This window comes from Lygodium microphyllum, chromosome 17 (assembly GCF_053477565.2).
Source record: "Lygodium microphyllum isolate KBCC chromosome 17, Lygodium_microphyllum_v1.1.10, whole genome shotgun sequence".
Taxonomy (NCBI): domain Eukaryota; kingdom Viridiplantae; phylum Streptophyta; class Polypodiopsida; order Schizaeales; family Lygodiaceae; genus Lygodium; species Lygodium microphyllum.
In genome coordinates this window covers 53,251,118-53,257,101 of record NC_141151.1, presented here as the reverse complement: position 1 = coordinate 53,257,101, position 5,984 = coordinate 53,251,118, and positions in this window count along the sequence as shown.

Sequence of the window (5,984 nt, the reverse complement as noted above, 5' to 3'; positions counted from 1 at the left end):
GTGACTAGTTCTTGTCCTCCAATTACTTTGTGCCTAAACTGTAACTAGATTCACCATGAAAATTACCTTTCCATTGGATCAAAATTGTGATCTAATACCAATGTAAAGAAGTTGATTCCCACATCATGCCATTTATTGATGCTCATAATATTGCTATTAGATGCCACTTACCTCCTATAAGACACTACAGAGTCAACATTTCCTTGTTGAAAATCATAATTACAAATGCTACCATGACCATCTTTATATGATGAATGACCCACAATATCCATTCTTGATGGAGATTGACTCGATGGTGTATGGATTTTCCAAGATCCATGTGAGAATGTCTACATGCCTCCGAAGAAGGTGGCTGTGCATGACCCATTTTGGTGGCCCTGTCACTCTCCTTCCAACCACTTTCCTGCATTGCCCTCATTCCCAAAAGCACATTGAAACTTTTTTGGTTAGGTTGGGAAGAGTTTGCCATCTTTTTCTGAACATTACCCTGATTCTCAGGCAATGGATTCATATATTGGGAACTATCAATCATTTGGTTCCTCCCACTCAATTCTTCTTCGTAATGATGGGAATTGTGACCAACAAATGGACTTGGATAGATATGCTCTTTGGAAACCACACCATGGCTGGGTCCAGGAACAAATGCAAAACCATCCATCTGAAATTGTGAAGTCCCTAGATAAGGAGTCTGAAGCATGGATGTCCCCAAATGTTGGTCTAGTGGCACATTTAGACCTCCATTACATTCTGTTTGTTCTGATAAAAGAAGGCAGCATGTAGAGCTCCATCCCTATTGCCTGCAAACCAATGAAGGACATGTCCCATCATACCTTACCCTTGCAAAGGAAGATGTTGAAGGAATTCACCTTGAGACATAGTTCAGAAAAGGGGATTCTTGTAGCAGAACTAAGGTCAAGGCAATGAAAGACATGTGGCTGAAGAATTGATGGAGAATTTCTCCACGTTTCAACACTTACTCGAGCACCCCTTGGCTTGTAGACCAACTGGTGTAGCAAAAGTGAACCTCTTTGTTCACACTGCACTTTACCGTATGGTGAGAGAGAGCTCAATGCTATACATAGACATCCATGTTGGTTTGTCCATCTTGCTTGATGTGTTCTTTGACATGGACCAGTGGGATTGTGGTAAGGTTTTTGACATCTACGACAGGGTAGCCAAGCAAATAGAGGACCTTATTGCCTTTTACAGCTTTTGCAAGACCTTAGGTGTCTATAGATCAACTGAATACCCGGTTGTTGATAGAATATCTAAAGAGTTATTAGGAATAATAGAAGATTTCATGAGGACTCGTTTGGAAGCCGCATGAGGTGGTAGAAGACCTAAGATTCTAGAGCCCAGACCTCATGAAGCATTAGATGATAAGGCACACTATGATGCCAATTATTGCATGAAGGGTTTCCCAGCACTGCCTCCTCCTCCCATGGAAGCATCTCATGCACCTTTGCCCAAAGTTGCAAGCATTCCAATGGAGAGTGTTAGTGCCAAGAAGAATGGTGATCCGTTGAATCTAGATGAACCTACAATGACATCTGAAGAGCATGAAAACAAACTGACCCTGGCCCTTTTTTTACTGGCACTGAGACAAAGGTCAATTCAAAATGGGAGACATTATCCACTTCTGTTGTGCAGATCAAGGGACAGCGATAGGGAATGGTAGTCAGGCTACTGGAAATAGTAATTGAACTGCAAGGCGGGAGCTTGCCTCTCTATCTGCTGTTGTAGAAAAGAAATCCAGTAGATCGACCTTCTGCAGTGATGCTACTTGAACATCTGTTTGTATAGATTCCCAATGATGATGCTGAAGTTTTTGCAACACTCTCAATATACTTTGTTTAATGGATGCTGGTGAAAGGAGTATGTGCCATGATAGTGATGAGAGCTCTTGAGGTTCTCATAGTAGAGCTGCACCTTAGCAATCAAATGCTAGCAAAGTGCCAGATGGCTCTAGTCGGCCTAATATTTATCCCTCTTTGAGTGCACCTGTGTCTCCCCGATCATCCCATCAAGCCTTAAGTGTCTTGTATCCCACAAGATTAGCTAGAATTCTTCCTGAGTATTCTACACCACTGATAGGAGGTTTGCCTACTACTGGTTTGTAGTTATACAATGCATCTGGAAATCAGTTGAATATGTCTTACAAGAGATCTGGTAGACAACCAAATGTGGGACTAGAATCCCAACTTATCTACATGTCACTTGCATATGGAGTTCTTAGGGAACTATCTTGTTGAGCTTACAGTCTTGATGCCATCAAGGGCATGGCTCTCGTGACAAATGTAGTTGCTCATATGGGTCCCGAATCACATGAGAAGGAGAAGGAGACTGCCTCAAAAAGTAAGCTGTTGGCAAAAAACAATCACGAAGATTGTTCCAAAGGAGTTCAATGTTTGAATGGGATAGAGATAAAAAACTCTTCACATGCAGAGAGTGGCTGACTATTTCTATAATGTAGTAGAACTCTTCTACTTGTGGAACACAGATTTCCTCATATTTCACTGCTAGTATCAGCATGCATGCAACAAACTAAAGCCTCCTGTCTACCTGATCGACTATTAGCTTGCTACCATAGTCCCTCTTCACAATTCCTCTTCACAATGCATCTCTAACAAAATAAGAATATGACTTCCATAGACCTGTAGTTTGCATTCCAAATAGTTATGGCCAAAAAAGGAAGTACATACAATGGAGAAAATGCTGTCTCAAATGGTTTTCATCAGTCACACCAAGACCTTTGTCAACTCATGTAGATAGGCTTTATAAATGATATGCCATGCTCATCTTAGCATGTAAAAAACGCATACACAATTGGCCTTCCTATAGATGCCTCAATTCTGAATGTTGAATGAGGTTCTGTAAAGTCATCGCTCACTAGCCATCGAACACAAATATCCCTTATCCAAGAGTTGGAAGTAGTGAACAGATATCATCACAGATGCTTTGAAAGTGACATCTACAGGTCCTCACAACACTGATTTGGTTCCCTTGCACTTAGCTTGCTCCAACCAATATTTTTTATGGCCCACATCATTTGTGTGGTGTGGCCATGGCCATAGACAACATTTATCCTAAGTTGTAGATGAATGTCAAATAAGCAACACTTCATGTGCTGAGACATTCCCAGCCATCTAACAACAGGCAACCCACCACAACTTCTGTTGGCCTACTTCAAGAAATACATAAGCTAGAGCACCTGCAGAGTGAGCTTGCTCAAGATGCAAACTGGGCACTAGAGGCTGTCCAAAAGGAAGTTGAATGTCTTTGCTTGGCTCAAGCTGGTATGAATCAAGAAGTTGCCAAGAGTGTGGCTAAGTTGCAAGCAGAAATCCATGAGATCTACGAGTCCTGTGTGATTGGCCCTAATTATCCAATCACCAAGGATTCCATTGTTGAAAAGAACAAGAAAAGCACCTCTTTAAAATATGAGATTCAGAGAATTATGTTGAAAGAAAATGAGAATTTTGCGGGTGATTATGATGCCATCTAGGTTGCTCTGAGGGTTTGAAATGATCCACTTGACATCTATAGTGGGCGAAATTCTTCACCAACATGTTTCGAGGCATGTTCAGTGGTCATAGCCAGCCACATGACAATCATTCTCAAGAAATATATTTTGAAGCTAAGACATCAATGTCCGGGAAGCCATTACCTGAGCTCAAACTTGAGAACAACCGCAGTTTCATGCCAGAAAATCTTATAGGTTTTCCAAACTTGAGAATAAAGGTTTTCCAGTCAAAAGATGTGATGAGAGTTTTTCTTTCAAGCAAGTATGTAATCCTGAAGAAGCACATCAAGAAACTTCTTCTCTTCGAAGCATAAAGAGTGAGAGGGGCTTTTCTTCTCTTCGAAGCACAAAGAGGCACATCAAGAAACTTCTTCTCTTCGAAGCACAAAGAGGGAGAGGGGCCTTCCGATAGTAGCTCCTTGTGTGTAACGTGTCCACTAGAATCCTCTAGGACACGTCTTGGCAATCCATCGGAAAGGCTGTCTAGAAAACTCCGCCCGGCACTCCCATGGAATGTTACGGGTTTTGCAATCTAGGTCTTTCCGCGTCTGCCACGTAGCGGAAGTGTCCTGGCCGTTTCCCACTTAGGATCGACCGGAATTAGTGTTTTCCTGTTTGGTCATTAGCTAACAGCAACTAGCGTCAGACCCGAGCGAACTACTTTACGCAGAAGCGCCAGGTCCGAAGCGGATTCACGCTGCACTTGGTTCAAGAAGAATGGGAAACGAGAGGGATGCAAGGCTCAACCTCTCTGCCATAAGGCATAGTCCCATTCCGTTCCCCTAAAACAGCGTAAATCGGGTAAGATGTACCTCTAGGTCATCGTTCTTGTTATTTGTTTTGATGATGATGATCATCCTGTTGTTTTTCAAGATTTTTGAGGAAAGTTCCCGGCTAACCGGGACCACCCATCCACAGGACGGACCCATGGTCCATCCTCCGCACTTCCCTTGGTTTGTTTTAGTTATGTAATTACCTAACACATTAATTTGACATATAACAAGCAGCTCCCTTGATTAATCCCGTTAAGCACTGGTTCCTTCACGTAATCTTATCACGTGACATAGAAAAGCAATATCAAACAACTTCTTTGTTATCATATCATCTTTTATCTTTGAAATACAAGGAGTTCCGCCCGTAGGCTTGTCCATAATCTGCCCGAAGTCTCATCCAGTAATCCGCTAGGGATCACTATTCCAAGCTTCTGCCCGTAGACTAGTATGCGGGCCTCGAGATCCAATCCCGAGTCACGTTAGCCTCTTGTGCAGGACCCGGAAGGCGAGGGATTTACGGCCAGAGCCCCCCCTGGCACCCAGGCGTCCTCCTGCTCCAAGTAGAGCTCAACGGAAAGACCTCTCGCGACGGGTTCGGTCCACGTTCCCGGCACGGTCAACAACCCCCTTGGTTAGGGTCAGGCAGGCAGTCGGGGGTAACTGAAGCTGCCCCTCCCTTCAGGCCTTCAACCTGAAGCATTTATAATTCTTTTCATCCTTTAGTTCCTTGAGCAAACAATGCAAACAGTGCTTTTTTTAAACTGTTACAAGCACAATCAATTCCAGTGGTCGTTTATTTGGCAAACTGTTAAGGAGTGACTCCTTCTCTCCGAATGCATCCAGCATTCGATCCGGAATCAATTGCAACTTGGCAAGATTCCTATTGTCCTTGGGTTAGGGTCTTATCCTGTTAACCCAACCTAACCAATACCTTAGGTTTTATTAATAGTAAATCCCGGCGGCCATGTCGCTTTAATTTATTGATTTAATCATTTGCGTCCGAGCAAATACCTAACTTCCCTTAACTTGGCAAATTTTCCCTGACTACCCATCCCCTTGCAAGTTCAACTTGCGCAAGAACCTGCCAACCTCATTCCAAGGAATGGAAAAACTTTCTTGTGATCAAACCACAAGGCTATGCGACGTTGCAACTTGTTGCACAAGTGTCGCCTCCATTCCAAGAGATCATTTCACTTTTGAATGGTGTTTTCTGGTCAAAGAATTATGATTAGACTCGAAGTAGGGTTTAGGGCGTCTTCTCACTCACCCCAATCCTAATTGCACTAGACCGACAACATTCGGTCCTAGGGATTCCAACTCAAACCAAGTTCTAGCACTAGGTCGAATGATCCTTAGGGTAGAAACCCTAGATCATTATTTGCTTGCGCGTCCCATTGGGTCAATTTTCCGGAAAGGTGGGTAGGACCTTTGGGTTTGAGGACTTCGACTTGGTGTCCAAGTACGTTACTTGGCTACATCTTTAACGTGCCAAGCCCTAACTAGTACTTGAGGTTTTTATTGAATCGGCTAGCTATGCCTATACGAAACCCTAGCAGTCGTGTTACTACAAATGACTTGGGTAAATTGACCTACTTGTCTTTGACAAGGACAATTCTTTCCTAGAGATGATATACTTTATCTAAAGTCGAAAATAGTTGCAAAATGTTACAATACATGTAAACCTGTAA